The following is a 19,767-nucleotide window of genomic DNA, read 5'->3' on the forward strand; positions in this document are numbered from 1 at the left end:
TTTTTGTTTTTATAAAATGACCAAGTTTTTGTTGATAAAATTTCAGATATTAATAAAGAATTATTCAGCTCATTTTGATTTAAAATGTCTAGTGCAATTTGTCAAGAGCATGTAGGGCAAAACAGGCATAAGTTTTTTTTCTTCTTGGTAATAATAAACATTCCTTGTAGCAGGTTCTGTAAACTGAGAGCACCATACAGCATTTTTGGGAAATTTTTTGATGAAAATGTGTGATCCTCCAAAACGAATTGGGAGAGTTGGCAGCTACAAAATAATGACCTTAAATTCTCACACACACACACACACACACACAAAAAAGGCAATACCCAGCTATGGGTTATTGTAGAAGTTAAAGGCAATACCCAGCTATGGGTTATTGTAGAAGTTAATCAAAATTGTTAGCACAAAATTTAAATACTACAATAAGACATAAAACGAAGATGTAAAAATGTTTTTAATGGCAAAAGAAAAACTGAAAGAATGAACATGTTTACAACTGAATAGCACTTACACTACTCAAACTGTGTTGTGAGGAAATTATTTCTTGTAGTCTACATCGGCATTGATATTCAGAGTAAAGAACTCATTTGTACGGTTCTTGAGTGGCAGTTCATTTTGAAATTGCAGAGGCTCATCATAAATTTTATTGAACACTGCAAAAAAAAATTGGAAATTAGTAAATTATTACCAATAAAATGTATACAAGGGTCCCATTTCCCCTAACAAATTGTACTAAAATTTAAGTAGCAAAGGTCCTTTTAGGTCCTTTGCAAAAACAACCTTTTAAGAAGGATGTTTCGTTATAAAAACGGACCATAAACATGTCTGTGAAATTTTATGCATTTTAGTGTTTCCTTTTTAATTTTTAAGAATAAAAATTTTTCTTGCAACAACTTCAGTAAAAAAACTTAAACATTAAATTTTGCTTGCATTCAATTCTGTAAAACTCGCTCATTTAATTTAATATGTAATTTCACCACTTGGACATCAATAATTTTCTTTTCAATAGTTCAAAACCTGCTTAATTTTATTTGGTGGATAGAAGAGTTTTTGACTCATCATTTTAACTATGCCCATTTGAAAATTTCAATCCTGTTGCACTCAAAAAATTCAAACCATTAGCACTAATTTTTACTTTGCTTTATAGGGCGTTTCTCAAAAAAATATCCTGTGCATAAAGCTTAAGTTTTTTATTTTATTCAAGTAACTATTAATTAAATATGAGATTAACTCTTATGCCTTGATAGTATATTAAAGCATGAATTATTCCCCAACAGCATTATTTTTTAAAGGCTTTGGTTAGATAGAAAAAATAAAAAACTTAGCATTACGCACAGGACATTTTTTCAAGAATCGCCCTATAGACGTTTGGTATGGTGATTGAATTCAGAAATCAGAAAGAACTAGTAAACTTAGGCAAATGTCAGAAAGTTTTGCCTATTGCACTAACTGAAGGATTTTCCCCCCTATACTGAACATTCATATTCTATACAAAATTTTGGTCAGTATGTCAGTGAAACTCGCTTGGCCAGCGGTATTTATCACGTTTTTCCTGGTTTTGCTAATGTCCATGCTAAAGTTCTTTTACTGTTTGATCAATCTGAATAAAAGTATACTTCATTATGCAAAAACAAAAGTCAGAGATAATTTGCAGCGGCATATAGTCCTCGGATGCAGCTTTTTATTATTATGCAATGTGTTGATATATACAATTTATAAATCATATTTTGTACCTTGGTTCAATAGCTTTGTATTGCATACTTATGAAAAGAAAAAAAGAATTATTGTTAACTGAAAGTGGGTGTTAAGATTGCTGCAAAATTACAGCAAAACACATACTTATGCATAAGATGTGGCATCAAAAAAAAAAAAAAAAAAAAGAACTGACTATGTCTTCAACAAGTATTTGTCAAACCTTAACAATTTTAAACTTTTAAGACTGAAAAAATGAGGGTTTTTTTTGGGGGGGGGGGGTTAAAAATATTTAAGTTCAAGTTTTAGATTTCGGTATTCTGAAATTGGGGTCTCCTACTAAAAAAGTTCTAATTTTTTATTTATTTATTTATTTATTTTTTTGTCTTAGCATACTTTTTTTCATTTTTGAAAACATATCTTGTCAGTTATTTATATTTTTATAAATTGGCAGATAATAAACTAGCTTCAGCTTATTTTATAATACAGTTGACTCTCAATAACTTGAAGCCTAATAACTCGAATATTCCGTTAGCTCGATCAAAGTTTTCATTTGGTCCCAAAATTTTTTTAGTGTTTTCAATACAAAATTAGTCTTTAAATCTCGAATGTACTCCTTTTAAATCAAAGTTTTTACGAAAATTTCATTTTAATTTATTTTAATTTTATATAAAAAAAAAAATTTTTTTTTTCTTTAACACATTATTTTGCTTATGAGCTCGTATGAGGGGGATTATTTGTTTACAACAGTCCCAGGGCTTCCAACACATTTTAGCCATAGAAAAGGGTAAAAAAGGACCACTTCCAATCAAAAAGGGGACTAAAGAGGACCAGTTAGGATTAAAAAGAGGACTTTGGGAGGAATATTTACAGTTAAACTCAGGGAAGCACCAAAAGGCAAATTAGCTCCTTGCTGCTAAATCCGTAAAGATAACTCGTTAATTAACTACAATAATGATTTTTAATGACACAATTCTTTATCACCTTCTGTAAAACTGAACTTTTAATCCATTGAATAATATTTACAAACATTTCGATGGGCCGGGGGGGGGGGGGGGGACAAGCAAGCCTGTAACTAACGATTTTACAGAGTAATTTTAATTGAAAAATAAATTTTCTTCTAATTAATAGGTAAAAACTGGCTGATATAAGGTACTGCAAGAAAAGATATTGTTTAATTGTTTAGAGGACCATGAGGGAGTTCCCCCCCCCCCCACCCTTCATAGCCCTTGTTTTTAGTGTTGCCAACCTTGGAGAAACAATTTGAGGAGCATCTGTGGTGATTTTGAGGAGCAATTTCAAAATTTCCGGAGTAGTTAGGTATTTTGTATAAAAATCAATAAAAATAACTAAAACTACTTATCTAAACTCAGGGGTCGATCCAGGTTTTATTTTTTGGGTCCCCATTTTGTGAAAAAGCAAAATATTTTTGTGAATTTTCTTTATTTTTGTGAAAAACCAAAATATTTTTGTGAATTTTATTTATTTTTGTAAAAAAGAATTTTTGGGATTTTTTTCTTGGAAAAGATTATATAAAAGCATTTTTAGCTGTCATATCATTATAGAAAAGCCCTAGACAGGTTTCTGGGGTGATTGCAAGTCCTTGAAGAATACCTGAAAGCTGTCAAGAGAAAATGCGCTGGGGGGAAGGGGGGAGTAAGATCCTTAATATTTTATTCGTAATTTGACACATACATTGCATTTATTGATTTTTACAAATATACATATGCAAGGCACACTTTCTTAAGGTGAAAGTCTCACAATTTCCTGTTTGCTCCTCTCAAATACTTTTAGAGCAATGAAAATTGCACATGCTGCTGCACGTAATGATAACTCGTAATACAATATGAACAGACTCAAAGATATCACATATTTCTTAACACAGAAGTGAAATACCCATTAAAGATGCCATGTATGTGTTTGAAAAACGTAAAAGTAATTAAAACCCAAAATAATACTGCACCAGCATTCAACGTTTAATTTTTTGACATTTGACGTTCTTACAGAGTAGGTATTTCGTTAAAACTTTGCAATTTAATGATGTTAATAAATATATCAAGAAATTTTATTTGTTTGCCTCTTAACAAGGTACAGTAAATATCGTCAAAAATGCGAAAAATTCGTTTACCATGGCGGATGTAAGGAAATCAAGATCTTCAAAAGAAATAAAAATATAAAAAAAAGCATATAAAAAGAATTTTATTTTAAGTAAAGTTATTTTAGAATTGGATTTTGAAACTCATCACAAATTAATACTAAATATATATTGCGTAATCAAAGTAAAATTTAGGATTTTCCTGAAAACAACGGAGTTTCAGTATTTTCAAAGATAAATGTTTTGAACTGAAATGTGGGATAAATACGTGGTATACTTACCACAAGTTAGCAAATGTTTTTTTTATTTCATTGTCATCTAAATTTTCCCCCAAAAATCTAACTAGAGATTCAAAATTCTCAGAAATGGCCCATTGCTTCTTGATTATAAAGTACAAAATTTGAATAAACTTACCAATCAATTTTCTGTTAATTTTTTTTTTTTTTTTTTTTTTGGCTTCAGTTCCAATCTCTGCACTTTCAGATTTTTTTTGAGAATTCCTTCTTTTGCACTAGATTTTTGTATATTGACAGCCTCTCTGTGATTTTTGCTGCACTCATGTTTTTTTAAAACTCTATAGGGTGACGGCTTTTCTTGATATCAACTCCAATATTTACTCAAGTTTTGTTCGAATCACTAACATTCAAGAAAGATGAACATATTTTGCACAAAAAACCCTTAGCTGAATAACTGTAGTAAAGCCAGCTATACACCTTTTCATAATTTGCAATGTACTTTTCATTTATTGCATGCTTCTTATTTCCATTTGTACTCTCAAATACAATTGCTTGATTCATTATTTGATGGCTCAATATCATCATCAGTTGAAGTTGCTTCAGATTCACTTCCAGTATTTTCTGCCTCAAAAATCGTTATACTTTCGCGAACTGCCTCACTGTCATTTGATGTACTATCTTTTACCGCATTTCCCGAGTCCTCCAAAACGGGAAAAATTGCGTTACTATCTTTTACCGCATTTTCCAAGTGCTCCGAAACGGGAACATTTGCGTTACTGTTACTGCATGGTGAATTGGTGGTAGCGATTTTATCGGGGTTGTTAATTGCTGACTTGAAGAAATTTACAATATTTTGGGATCCAACGTTCGAAGAGCAAAATTTTTAATCATAATACACAGAATTTCGGGAGGTACCTCCCGTTGCAGGACGTCCTCGTTTCATATTTTAATTTCTTGAAGAATTATTTTCAACGAACAAGCGATCTCTCCAAACTGAGATTATTGCGGCTGCTATCTCCAGTGCTCCATTATCCGCTAGAAACGTAACGAAATATTTTGCAAAACACAAATTATAATCGAATAGAATAACAATTTATTCTTTGATGCGCCTAAAAAATGTCCACTTAAACACGCGAAGGCGCGAACAAGCTAACTCCGAAAAAGATCGTCTGCGCTCCTGGATCGCAGACGATCTGTTACAAAAGAAAAATTAATACCGAGAAAGAAAACGAACTGGAATAATAAACAATTACCACATTTTTTTAAATTTATCGTCTGCAGTTTTTTTTTAATTTATCGTCTGCAGATTACGCGATTCGCGCAACTTTTTATAAAATCCCACTCAATAAAACTTCCTTTGCGCGCTGTTCCCGTTGCTCACCATTAGCGGACATACATTTAAAAAAATGCGACATTGCTCATCTCGAAGTTTTATATTTATTTAAAGAAGACAGCAAGATTAAGTAGAATAACTGACGATATTTTTCAGCTGGTGTTGTATTTTATCAATAAAAGAAGGAATCTAGGAATTAAACTACAAAAATAAATAAATAAATAAATAATAATACAGTTATTCTTTTGGTTTACTGTATGCTGTACTGTACGCTCAAACTAGCGTGACTTTGGACGTTATCTTTTGCTTCTACACGTACAGTCTACAAGAAAAATAGCAGGAAAGAAAAAATGAAAAATGCATTTAAACCAGCAATTCTCAGCAGACACCGGTCCGCGAGAAAATTTGACCGGTCCTCGTTTCCAATAAAATAAAATTTCCTTATTTTATTTTTATTCCTAATTTTATACGATATGCATTAATATATCCATTACTTTGCATACGTTTTGAGGTTTCTCTCCAATATTTATTCGCTTATGAAAATTTACACAAATTAGATGCGCTTATTTACATTCAAAGTGTGTAAGTCATTAAAAACAATTTTACAATTAACTTTTGTAAGTTTATTTTGAGTAGAAGGATTTTCTTTCTGGAATTTGTTTTAAAAAAAAGGACAAAACAGATTAGTTTATTTTAGTGAAAAAAAAGTAAAAATTTCTACCGGTCCGTGAAATTTTTTGACGAAGTTTTACCGGTCCGAGTGTCAAAAAAAAAAAGATCGAGAAACGCTGCTTTAAACTAAAGAATATGAAAAAAAGTGGGTACCCCTGGCTTAATCACACCTTTTTTTTTTTTTTTCATTAAATGCAATCGTGTCAAGTGAGCTTTCGAGTTCGGACAGTATCAATTACAGACTACAGGGAATTTCGGCAATCGGTTGTTCGGCGTTTCCCGCGTAGTCACTCATACTCTAACAGGATTTAATTAATTGCTATATAATACGATTTGCATCACCATGTGCCAGTATTCAACGCGAATTTCTATGCAATTGGTTAAAAAAATGAAAATATAAGATTTTCGAGCGTTCTTTTTAACCTTCGTTCCGTAACTATGAACCTTAACCCCCCAACTATGAACCTTAAACTTTTTCAAAATAAACTGAAGGAAATATTAACAAATTCAATTTGCAGCTAATTTTGAGCATTAAAAATGCATAATTTGACAAAAAAATATGGATAAATGAAGGATGCGTGCAACTAAGACACAATTGAAAGTAACAATGATTCAAAGGAATATTTAATTCAGAAATATTTTGTCATTGAAGCAAATCAAACCAACAGAATATAGGCGATAAATTTGCCGTGGCGTGAAATGAGTCATCGCACTCGTAGAACAGCAGAAAGTCATCGAATCAATTCTTTATCACGTGCTCATTATTTTTCTTGGATTTTGGCTAGCCACCAATCACAAGCGTCCCTCTCCCCCCCCCCCCCCCTCTGACGCTTTCAAGTAAAAACAAATCACACAGCAGGCAAAAAGATAAGACGGGGGAAGGTGGAAGAGGTGTAGGGGGCTTCCGCGTAGATGCGTACACATTTGTAGTTAAAAAAATATTGTGAAAAGGCTGCCTTTTTATAAATTTTTGCGAAGGGGCTGCTTTTACGACGCGGAATTTTGTGAATGAGGCCGCTTTTGCGATGGGGAATTTTGTGAATGGGGCCGCTTTTGCGACGCGGAATTTTGTGAATGGGGCCGCTTTTGCCATGTGGAATTTTGTGAAGGGGCCTCAAAGCGGCCCCAATTTGGCGCTGGATCGACCCCTGAAACTTGTTTTAGAACTTCAATAATCATTTTAGGCACTAGTATAAAAATAATTATTTTTAAATTGATAAAACAGCTTAGACATTATTTCAATCATTGAGTATAAACATCTTTAATTTCCCATATTTCATGTTTGTTATGATAAAATAGCAAAATTTAAGCTTGAAAACGTTCGGCCGGGAAATGCGGAGCAGTGGAGTTCTGTTATTTTTTCGGAGCAACTCTGCAAAATGCGGAGCAGTTGGCAACCCTGTTTTTAACATATATTTCTAACCCTAATATGTTAGTTCATATAAATATGAGAGTTAGTGACCAAAGAGCTAACACCCAACCCAGGAGGTAGTTTCTGGCTACGCTACTGCCTAAATTCAAAAATATTAGAGGCTTGCAAATCATTTATTAGTATGCTAAGAATCCAAATCATTTCTTCATATGTGTGTACATTTAGTTATTATGCCACCAAGGTATTGTAACCGTCTTCAAGTACAGTCGAGCCCGCTTAATGGAATTGGCAATTTTCCACGATTAATTGTAATAAGCTGAATTTTCCATTATACGGGGTAAAAGTAACATGCATCAACGGTGTAGTGCACTGAAATTTTATTATATTACGTGGGATATTCTTTTATCCGATATTAAAATAAGCGGGCTAGACTGTACATATAAAAATTAGTAAGAAAAAAAAATATTTTATTGAAGTCTCCACACCCAAAAATATGCAAATGCTGCTTAAGTAATAAATACATTGAATGTAAATTTGAGCCTGATTTACTGAATAACTTAATTTACTCGACAAATGTACAAGTTCAGATCCATAGAGCTATATTTTCAAATTGAAAATACTCATAATGACTATTTTAAAAAATGAATAAGGATACAAAGAAATACAAAAGTAATTCAGTTTTTAGTTTTTTTTAAAATAAAATTAAATAATTCAATCTGAGGTAGCACTAGTCAAAATAGCTTCCAGCTTCCAAAAATATTAAAATAATTCCAAGATGCAAAAGGATTGAAATCTTGAACACAAGAATCAAATTTTCGCGAAGTACTTCTTTCACTGTTGACATGTTTTCCAAAAATAAATTTATTTATTCTTTACCAAAACTAAACGTAACTAAAATTAAACATGAAATACACTAGACTAAGATAGCATATTTGAAAATATCATTTGATTGTCCAAAATATTAAAATATTTGCAAAATGCAAAAAGATTGAAATCTCAAACACAAGGAGCAATTTTTCGCGAAGTTAGAGTAAGTGCATTGTTACAAGGCTCCAAAAATAAGAAAGTTTGTTATCTATTAAAACTAAATAAAAAATAAGCTAATCTATGGTAGTGTATGTCGAAATAACTTCCAACTGCTAAAAATATTTACAAGATGCAAAAAGATAGAAATTTTTATCACAACAAGCAATTTTCGGTCCGAGTAAGTGCAATATTTCCATGGTTCCAAAAATAAGAAAATTTATTATGTATTGAAACTAAACATAAAATACGCTAATCTAAGGCAGTGTACGTCAAAATAACTTCCGATTGCCAAAAATATCAAAATATTAAAAGATGCAAAGAGATTAAAATCTTAAACAATATTCGGCGAACTCCGAGCAAGTTGGATGTTGCCACGGTTCCGAAAAAAAGAAGTTTATTAGCAATTGAAATTAAACATAAAATAAGCTAATCTAAGGTAATGTATATTAAAATAAGTTATGATTGTCAGAAATATATCAAAATATTAACAAGATGCAGAAAGATTGAACTCACAAACACAGGAAGCTATTTTTTGCAATACAGTCGAACCTGTTTATCTCGAACCTGCCTATCTAAAAAACCTCTTTATGTCAAAGTTTTTTATTTTCCCTGCACATAAAGTATTTATTCAATGTTTTCCCCCATGTTTGTCTCGAATGAAATTTTCTGAAAACCTGTATATCTCGAATTTCGACTAAAGAGTTTTTCTTGAACTCGATCCCCAACGATCTTTATTAACTGGAATTTGGAGACAAAAAGCATTTTTCTTAATATTAGCAATCACATAATCCTCCAGAATTAAAACTTTATGTACAAAAAGCAAATTTTAAGACAATTATATCCATTCAGAAACGGAGAGGAAGGGGACATTGTTGATTAGTAAAATTGCTTCCAAAATTTTACTTTCGAGTCATTGCTCCAATTACTTATTACTTTCTTCTATATCTAATATATAGAAGAAAGTATTGGATTCGTGCAAATTTTCGAATTTCGAATTTTGACGGATTCGAACGTTTTGAGGTGTGCTGAGTTCATTTCGACTGTTTTTGGAAAATGTCTGTCTGTCTGTGTGTGTGTGTGTATGTATGTATGTATGTGTGTCACGTCTGTGTGTGACCAGTTTTTTTGTGGCCGCTCTACAGCCAAAACTACCGCATGAAATCGAACGAAATTTGGTACACATATGTGCCCGTATGTGAACTTGTGCCCATTGGTTTTTGGCGCGAATCCTCCAAGGGGGGTGGAGCAATGGGACGTTTTTTGAGTTACGCGTGCTTGCTATTCCTCAGGAAGTAACTGGCGGAATCAAACAAAATTTGGTCCATATGTTGCCCCTAACAGGAGCAGGTGCTGATTCAATTTTGGTGCCAATAGCTCAAACGGGAGTTGAGTTATAGAACGTTTTTTTTGTCGTCAATTGTGACTGCTGTATCTCAAGAAATAACGAACGGAATCAAACAAAAAATTTTTGACAAGTAGCCCTTAGTGGGTATAAGAGCTGATTTTATTTTGGTGTCAACAGCTAAAAAGGGGGTAGCGCAATCGCCCGTTCTTTTTTTCCATTGTGAGTGCCCTATCTCAAGAAGTAATGCTACGTTCTGGTTGAAAATTGGAATATATGTGAATCCATACGTAAACAGGCTTTGGTTCAATTTTGACTCCAATCGCTCCAAGAGGTGTTGATTTTTTTTTTTTTTTTGCGAATAAAAATAGTTTTATTAATGCAACAATAAGAACATAATAGATTGTCGTCTGCGTATTTCTCGTGATTTTAATTGTATGGAAATGATCGGAAATATTATCTCAATGAATTAAAAATTTTAACTGTTGCCATCTTATGTTTGTTAATAAATAAAATATTTGTAATTAATTCAAGTAAGGCTTTTAAAGTAACTTTCAATTTTCGCTCTTTGTTTTGTTTTTACAATAATTCAGACATTGGGATGGTCATCAAGTTTTTGCATGTGTAATTTTGTTTTCGTTAGGAATATTGCTTCCTCGTCAAGCATGGGGAGGGATCAGAAAAAGGAAAAATATAGAAGAAAGTTTCGTGATGGCCACAACATACTAGTTTTTAAAACTTTTTTCAAAACTTCTGTATCTCGAAACCTGCATATCTCGAATTTTTCTTCTCTCCCCGTAAAATTCGAGATAGACAGGTTCGACTATATGTGTTACACATCAAACACAAGTTCAGAAAATGGCACTGATGAAATATTCTTGAAAAATATTTCAGCACAATTCAATGATTTTCTACCTACCGATAACAAACATTAAAAAATCTTTCAAACTTGTTTCAAGGTTTTAAAACTTTTTGCAAGTACTTTTCAAGGTCAAGGGCATACGAACCCTGGAGAAATATTGATAGCACCCTGCTTGGATTTAACGACCTAACTCCTCCCCTAACCTCTTAATTTGCTAGATTCCCATGCGGCAGCAGTTGAAGGAGGAGTAATGACGTTAATCTGAAAATCTGATTTTTAAGTAAAAACAATATAAAAGCGGACAAATCGGACCAAAATGTTAAAAAGCGGACTATTTGGGAGCCCTGCATTCCTTAATGTGCACAGTGTTGCAAGATTTCAGGAAAAGTAGCCAATGGGGCAACTTTTCGGCCTGGCTGAAGACCTAAAAATCCATTAATGACTAATCTTTGAGAGACTTAAAATTTTGGCAAAAATAGAATAAAGTGGCCTTAATATTCTGGATAACTCAAAAAATCAAGAGAAATGAAAGGGTCTCAGGACAGAGAAACAGCAGTTAAAAAACTACTTTAAAAGCTGTGGTTGCATAAGCAGCAATGGTAATGAAGCTGAAGTGACCAACGAATGGGATCATTTGGAAATCTTCGTTGATGTGGACTTGGCAGAAATGAAAGATTACTTGAATACTGAGCTAAATGAAATTAATCCTTGTTCTGCGAAAAGTTGCAAACTCTCCATGGAGGGTCTACTTGTGCATATTCTGATGAAGATAAATGATGGAAGAATCTTAATCACCTCCAACTAGTTGGCATCAGATTTTGCAAATATTTTACTGCAGTAGCTAGAAAAATCAGAACGAAGATAACATATATTTTGCTTATAAAGTTAACGACATTTTAAGATGCAAGCAGTCAAAAATAGCTTCCTTTTTTGAAGTACCTTTATAAAATTGATTTTCTGTAAAAATATTCTCACATAGTAGTAATAATTAATTTTATTCAAATTATAAGTGTTATAGTCTATTTATTATGCACTATTTCTAAAAAAGAAAAAAATTATTCTTCAAACGTTTGTGAAAGGAACATTTGATAACTCGAAAGTTTTAGCCAGTTGTTGGGATTTCGAGTTATTGAGAGTAGATTGTAATCAGAAACTGTTATGCTACGTAAGAAATCGCACACACACACACAATCGCATAGCAAATACTTTTATTTCATTTCAATAAATTTATGAAACAACCATTTTTTTTATTAAAGCACATGTTATTTTTTCAAAGGGAGCTCTTTATAGTTTAGTTTTTTATTAATTTTTTAAATTTGTCTCATGCACGTAGTTAACAAAAGGTTTAACTATACATTCCTACCCCCCCCCCCCTTTTTTTAAGCATTAAAGCACTAGTGCAGTTTACATTGTGCTTTGTTGAAAATAAAGAAATAAAAATATTTTAAACAATTCAGAAAATGTTTTGCATTTACCTCTTTGTGACAGCCACATATAAATTCCTAATGTCATTAACCCCATAGCAGTAAAAGCACCAGCTAATATGAGTTTCCATTCTTCTTCGGAACTTTCAATTGCTTCACAAAAGGGTTGGTTAAAGCTTAATTGATACACTAAAAATAATCAACAGTAATAAGAACATTACAAAATAGTTGTTAAAACAAAAAGCAAAATTGCTGAATTTGCAGAAGCTACAGAAATATTTTGCTTTTGAACTGAAAGAACTGGATAGCTTTAAAAGGTACGCAGAAGCCTACCATGATGGCCATCCAGTGTGAATGAGTAACCAGCTAATTGGATGTTCTAGAGCACCTCATGTCTCTGAAAAGCAGACAAAAAAGGACAGGAATTTAAAAAGAAATGAAACCATCATTCATATAAGATGTGATGCATGCAAACAAAAGTAAAAAAATGCATAACAAACTGAAAAAAAAGTTATAGACAATCATTTTTGAAGTACTTAAAAACAAAATTTAAATTTTTCCTCAATGGAAGTAAAAAATAAAAATATATAGCAGGTGAAAGTTTCAAATTCAGCAACAAATGCCAAAAAAACTTACATAATATACACATAGAATACTTCAATAACATTCTAAAATACAATAATACATAGTTAAGAGTCACATGAATGTTAAAATCAAGGTTCTTAAAATTTGTCCGCATGATTTATTACAACATTTTAACAAAATAAACAAGAAAAAAGCTAGCACATCTGGAAACATAGAAAACATTTAATTAAGAAACATGATTAAAATAACTTTCAATAAAAATATATAAATGTTTAAAATATATTCAAAATCATAATACATTCTTTCTTTTCAGCTAGTGTAAGATTTCTCCAATCTCCCTTTTCTTTTTCTTTTAATGTCAATGAAGTCCTTCGTTTGTGAAGCTTTTCTTGCCCTTGAATAACAAAAGCATCATTGACTGGAAAGCCTGCATTGAAGCTAATAGTCATTACAGTTCTGCATTTAGATCCAAAATTCGTAGAATCATTAAATAAGGAATGTTTCAAGCATGGCAGCAGCTTTTTTAATACTTGGGATTGTAGCTTGTTAAGACCACTTGCCATTTATTAACTATAAAATAAAGAAAATTCAAAGTTATAAAATCTGTCAAATACACAAATCAGATCATTAACATCATACAGACACATTAGTTGCATAACTAATTAGGATGCATTCAATTCAATAGTAAGAAAAAAACTTATGTACAAAATTACCCTACTAATCATAGGGCAAATCTATTTTATTTATTTATTATTATTATTATTTCTTTTTTTTTTTGCTTCACAAAGATTGAAAAAAAAGTGTTTTTTATTTTTTATGTAACAATGATATATTTTGTTTAATTTCAGCAAAATCAGAAAAAGAAAACTTGGAGTAGGATAGTCAGTGGGCCAATGTAACCCATGCTCTTGAATTTACAAAATCTTGATACAAACGGTTATTTAATAAAAGAACAAACTTTATGACTGAGATTCAATTTAATGAAGTGGCCATGAATATACTCAAAAGATTCAAGTTTACAGGGTTCATACACTTGTGGATAAAAAAAAATTACCTGACTTTTCCAGGTTGTTTTTTAGAAAATTCCAGGTTACTCACTTCATTCAAAATTAAGTTTAAAAAGCAAATTTAAAAAAAAAATAATACAATTGTTTGAAATAGCAATCCTTTGTAAAAGTTTTTTTTTCAAACACTTTGTTCAAAATTGTTTTAATTAGTTTACTACTCGTTGAAAACGAAGTACTTTCAACTTATTTTAGCGGTTCTTTGATGTCACATGTCATGCCTAATATTAGCGTTTTGCTGTAGTCGCGTAGCAATCTTTTAGCATCCGCTTTTGGGTTACAATTCTTCTTTGCATTTTCTTATCAGTATATAACACAAAAAATATTGAGCAAAATACAAAGCTTTTTTTCAGTATAAATATGATTAACAACTTGTTGCATTGATCAGTATACCATGTAATGCAAAATAACAAAAATCAACATTTGGCAATCATAGGCCACACACAGTGCCAATAATAATCTTTTTTTTTTCTTTCGCATATGAAAAGATGCTTACATGAAAATTAAAAAAAATTTCCTCTAGAAAATTAATTTTTAAAAACTCATAATTTGTTGCACATTGTATGTTACTTTCAATAGTTTACATTGAAATAAAGATCCAATTCTGTTTTTGGAAGTTTACGTCTAGTTTTATTGTGCTAACGACCAAATATGGCGGCTAAGTGAAAAATTTCAGATAATAAGTAGATTTTTGAATTTGTAGCATAGAAGTAGTTATAAAAAATTAATAATCCTTAAAAAACTGCAATTGAAACAAAATAGTCAATTTTGAGCAGATAAGAATATAAATAAATTAGAATAAAAAAATGTTCTGAAGATAAAAATTTTGCATTTTTCCAGAAAATTATTATGAATTATCAGAAAAGGCACATTTTGTGTTGTTTTCAATAGTTTGCATTGCAATAAACATCCAATGCCGTTTTCGGGAACTTAGGCACTTAAAAAGTCTTGTGTACCAAACTTTGGATCTTGTGAATGACCAAATATGGCGGCTACATCCAAAAAATAAAAATATTTTTTTGAATTTGTAGCAGGAAAATAATTAAAAAAAATAAATCTTCATGAAACTACAATTCAGTTGAAAAGTTTTTAGCACATTAGAAAATCAAGAAAAATTTTTTAAAATTATTAACAATAATAAAATTCAAACAAAAAAAAAACAATTTGCAGCACATTTTGCGTAATTTTCAATAGTTTGCAATTAAAGAAAATGTCCAATTCTGCTTCGATTATGGAAATTTAGGCATTTAAGGATCGTGTCTACTTCCATCTTGTGAATGACCAAAAATGGCGACTACTTTTCACAAATAGCTAAAAAAACTTTCCAATATAAAAAAACAACTTCAGGCTTGTGCTTCCGAAGCAATAAATCATCATCTTCCCTGTTGAGTGTGTGCATAATTCCTGTTCACCCAAGAAATTTTTATCTTCGGACCCTTTTAGGGTCAAAAATGGCCGCTGTGGAAGTTTTTTTGGGTTGCCACTTTTTTTATTGCTAGCGTCATTTTGCCTCAACATTTTTTACAATTTTTTAAGGAAACATCAATAAAAATGAAGATTAGATCTCATAGAACAAAATTCCCTGGGAAAAAAATTGGAAAAAAAATTTGGGGGGCAAATTTGGAAAAATCCTTGATTTTTCGACCTGTCTCATTTTTCCTGACAATTCTAGGTTTTCCCGGAGTGTACGAACCCTGTAATATATCTAATACAGTGAAACCTCCCTTAACGGACACTCCCGAATAATGGACACCTCTAATTAACGGACATTTTTGCAAGTCCCAGTCCCTCAATATAAACCATTCCATGTAATTAACTCTGAACAACGGACACTCCGAATAACGGACAGTTATTTCACAAAAAATTTCCTTTGCGATCGTAGCACTTCCGTTTTTTTTTTCTTTTCACAGAATATCTTAGTAACTGCTTGCCTTACAAAGCTTTTCATCCTTCACAACCGATATTCCCCCCCCCCCCCCCCCCCCCCGTCATTTCCTTATCACTGTTTCTTGGAATTAAAAGGGTGGTAATGCGCAGAGGCAGCGATTGGGGCTTAAAAGTTGGGGGCAGAAAAAAAAAGAACTAAAAGACATGGTACTTTTTGTGGGCAGCAAAAAAATGAAAAAGAAAAAAAAAGTCATAATTTTGTTACGGCTAGTTTTGAGAGTATTGAAGCAGATAAGTGAAAACTGATGTCAGTCTAACAATAAACGTACGTTTTTCCTTAAGATTTTAATGAATTTTATACACAATAACTATTCAAAAGTTAAGATAAAAAAGAGGAAACTGGGTGCTTTTTCTAACTGGGGCTCTCGAAGGATGCAATTGAGCAGACCGGCGCCGGTAGTAGTCGGCTTTATGGCGCCGTGGTTTCGTGGGGTTGTTTAATTTTTAGACATGAAAAAGATTTGCCCATATTCAAGGTCATATTCCCAACTGTCAATCATGCAATAGTGATACTCGAGATAAAATAAATAAATTAACCATAAAAAGTAGAGAATTTTCAGAAGCACTGAAATACAGTAAAGAATTGAAAAACTTTTTCCTGAGCAAAGGGGACACTGAAGGAGTTGCTAAGGTAAATGATTTAAATATTTATATTGAGAAACAGGCTTGCAATGCAAAAAAGAGATGTCAAACTGTTTTAACTGATAACTTTAATTGATTAAATGCTTTTTAAGACAAGTGTGTGCTGTCAGTATACCTTTATTGAGAAAAAAACAGATTAATTACTTGACGTAAAATGTAGTAAACCTTTCGCAATTGTTTCGATTGTGTTCTACAATGGGAGCAACAGCTCATTTTGAAAAAGGTAATTTAAATAGTTCCTCCTAATAGCGGACACCTCCCAATAACGGACAAAACTTCTGGTCCCTTGACTGTCCGCTATTCGGAGGTTTCACTGTAATAAGTTAATATCAAAATAGAAAACAAATAATGAAACTATTTGATCTGAGTTCAGACAAGGAATATTAACAAAGTCAAGGCCAGAAGCTTCCTCCTTTCACCTTAGAATCTTTTGACTAATTTGTCATTCATTGCCAAGTATATGAATGTTCATTTTTTTTCTTTTTTAATTTTAAGTGTTAGTGCTTTAAATGCCCCTAGATTTTAATTTGAAAAAGAAAACAATTTCATATAAAAAAATGTACATCTGTTTTTGAAAAGTAAGTTAATGGTCGTCTTAGTTAAGTATTTTCTTTCAATTATCAGTTTGTTTTGAGAAAAAAAAGGAGATAAACATAAAATTTAAGAATGATTGGATAAAATTGCTTCATATTTCAAATTGAAATTAGGCATTTATATTTTCAATAGTGCCAGCCTATGGTTTTTTCAAGGAAGAAGAGGGATTGATTTCACAATTCATGAAATTCACTCTTACTCAAAACTAACTGCCAAATGATTGATTGGAGTTATTTTGATTGTTTCGGCTGTTATGTCTGAGATAGGCAGTTAGAAAACAAAAAGGCTTTTTAAAAAGTAAAACTTTTATATGTTATGTATATTTCCAAATCTCAAGCACTTTTTAAGTTCTGTGAACAAATATAACCATTGAACTACATTTTTAATTGTTAAAAATTATTTTTTTTTTTTCAAGAAAGAAAAACTTGTTTTCCACTGCTCCAAAATTTCTGGAAATTTTACACCTCTAGGTATAAGTATTGCCAAACTCAAATTTATCTCAAAGCATTGTTAAAGATTTGGTAAGAGCAAAAGAAAAAAAAACCCTAATAAATTAGGAATTCATTTGGTGCCAATGTTTGCAGCAAGAAATGCTCGTTGTAGAATGAAAATTAAATGTCTTATGTATTGTTGCGTGTCTCATTAAACTTAAGTTTATGCTGCAGTAAGTACTACCATTGTATATTTTTTTTCTGATTGAAGTTCTAATTTTCTGGCTAAAATTTTGAAATCCCTTCATGGGCCCTGCATATAATTTTTTCCCTGCTGTAACAGTGTCAGTGCAATGAAAAATAAATAAATGAATGAATGGAGATGAAAAAAATTACTAATTATGGCAAAAAATCTTTTTTTTTTTTGTATTTAAGAGATAAAAAATTGAACTCTAGTAAAGTGGATCAAAATATCTCCATTTCCCCTACAATGTTCGGCTAATAAAGCAAGAATTAATTATTAAATACCAGTTAAAAATTATAAAAACTTGTCAGGTACCCTAATTATATTTGTATGTAACATTCTAAAAATAACGCTTCGAACGTGACCTTTATAAATTATTGAAGAACGCACCAGGTGTCTTAAGTAGTTATAAAACAAAACAGGAACATTGAACGAAACTGGCGTTTGAGTGGGAAAAGGGAGGGGAGAAAAAGATACGAATGCGGCAAGAAATATTTGGAAAAAAAAAAAATCTGATAGCCTTTCACGGAAATCGCGGGAGAGGAAAAAAAAAAAGGCTGATAAGGAGTGAAAAATAGTTCATGATGTCTAATTATAGAGGATTGTCTGACCAGTTATTACCAGACACAATCGAAATAGTACACAAACACCACAAGAATAACCTCACGCTTATACGGCATTTAAAATATTAAAATCAGATATACCTTCTACAAAAGTTCAGTTGCCCTTTGCTTACTGTTTACTCTTGCTTCGAAATTAGGAAAAGGAACCTGAGAAAAGTTATGAATGTTGGCGGACATTAATTACAGCTAAATCCTGGCGATTTTTACAGGGAAATTTACGGCAACCTTGACATTTGGCGACGCAATGGTTTGGCGCGCGAACAAACGGTAGATAGATACACGAGGGGGCCTGAGGATTTAGGTGATTGTGAGGTACGTTTTAATGATTAATTTGAATTTATGTTTCACAAAAACACAAATTAACTCTTGAAATTAGTAATGTTGCAAGTTTCATTTGTTATTTCAACGAATATTTATTCAAAAACAGCCTAATGTCTTGCAAAATGGTTTCGCTCGATCTTGCATGTCATAAATGTGATTTGATGTCAATAACATGTTACAATGTATTTAATATTGAGCTATTGAGATGAAATGATTAATTTATGTATTTCTCTTTCTTCAAAGTGATCTCGTAATGGTTTGGCGCTCGTGAACATGAGAACAAAGAGGATTTTGCTTTGATTCGTAAAGGAAACAAACAATGGTACAATTTTATTCATATTTTAATTAAAGCATAAGTAAACTTAGATAACGGCTTGTAATTCAGTGTAGATTTCATATTAAATCAACTAATTTCTAAAGAAATGCATCTTAATAGTATCTTACAAAACGGTTTCGCTCAATGATGAACGTCGTTATTATGGATATGAAGTAAATAAGGATTTGATTTCAATAATTTCTTGCTATGGACTTAATACTTTGCTCGTTAGACGAAATGAGATTTCTCTGTTAACTAATAACTATTTCTGCAATAGTTATTATATTTAGCTTCCTATATAGTGTATCTGTTTCATTTGAGTAAAATTGCAAAGTTACAGACAGGAGCAAAATATGGTATTTTCTAGAAGAAAAATAATTTATGCATTTTTCTTTTTCAAAATGCAGGTACCTATTGACCAAATTATGTTTTTAAACAGGAGTATATTCATCTGATGCAGATTCTTACCTTTTTGAATTATAAAACAGTTATCAAACAATCATTTTTTTCCTTCTAGCTTTTGCTATTTAATAGAATTCTGTGTAACGGAAATCTCAAATTAAATAATTCACTCATCATCCTTTAAAAGATCTGTCAATCCTGCTTTTATTGCTGAATTGCTTCATGACTTTCAGAAAAATAACATGCAGATTTGATTTTCTTGCCAGTTCCAGATATTGTCACATGCTTAAGGATAAATACTGAAGTATTTAAATCAAAGTATCATGTGGGGCGCAGTAGCTGTGAGCAGCAACAAACGCTCCAGGTTAAAGTGCTTATATGTTGAGGATTTTTACTGCTTGATATTTGTTTTTATTCTTGAGATTTTTTCTCCATACATAGAAAGATGTCCAATCTATTTTAATTTATTACAGTTCTACTTTTTGAAACTATTCTATATTGTTTATCTGTTTAATTATTCCTAGACTGTTATGAAACTTGATCC

At 31.6% G+C, this 19,767-nt stretch overlaps 1 long non-coding RNA gene across 1 annotated transcript; it reads right to left on the bottom strand.

Annotated features, from left to right (window-relative positions):
- Positions 1 to 437: 437 nt before the first annotated feature.
- On the bottom strand, positions 438 to 18,348 carry LOC129217199 (uncharacterized). Its single transcript, XR_008580196.1, has 4 exons — positions 18,266 to 18,348; positions 12,938 to 13,209; positions 12,106 to 12,243; positions 438 to 653 (listed from the first exon to the last, which is right to left on the bottom strand). It is a non-coding gene; the product is annotated as an uncharacterized LOC129217199 (long non-coding RNA).
- Between the last annotated feature and the right edge of the window lie 1,419 nt (positions 18,349 to 19,767).

This window comes from Uloborus diversus, chromosome 2 (genome assembly GCF_026930045.1).
Source record: "Uloborus diversus isolate 005 chromosome 2, Udiv.v.3.1, whole genome shotgun sequence".
NCBI classification, from domain to species: Eukaryota; Metazoa; Arthropoda; class Arachnida; order Araneae; family Uloboridae; genus Uloborus; species Uloborus diversus.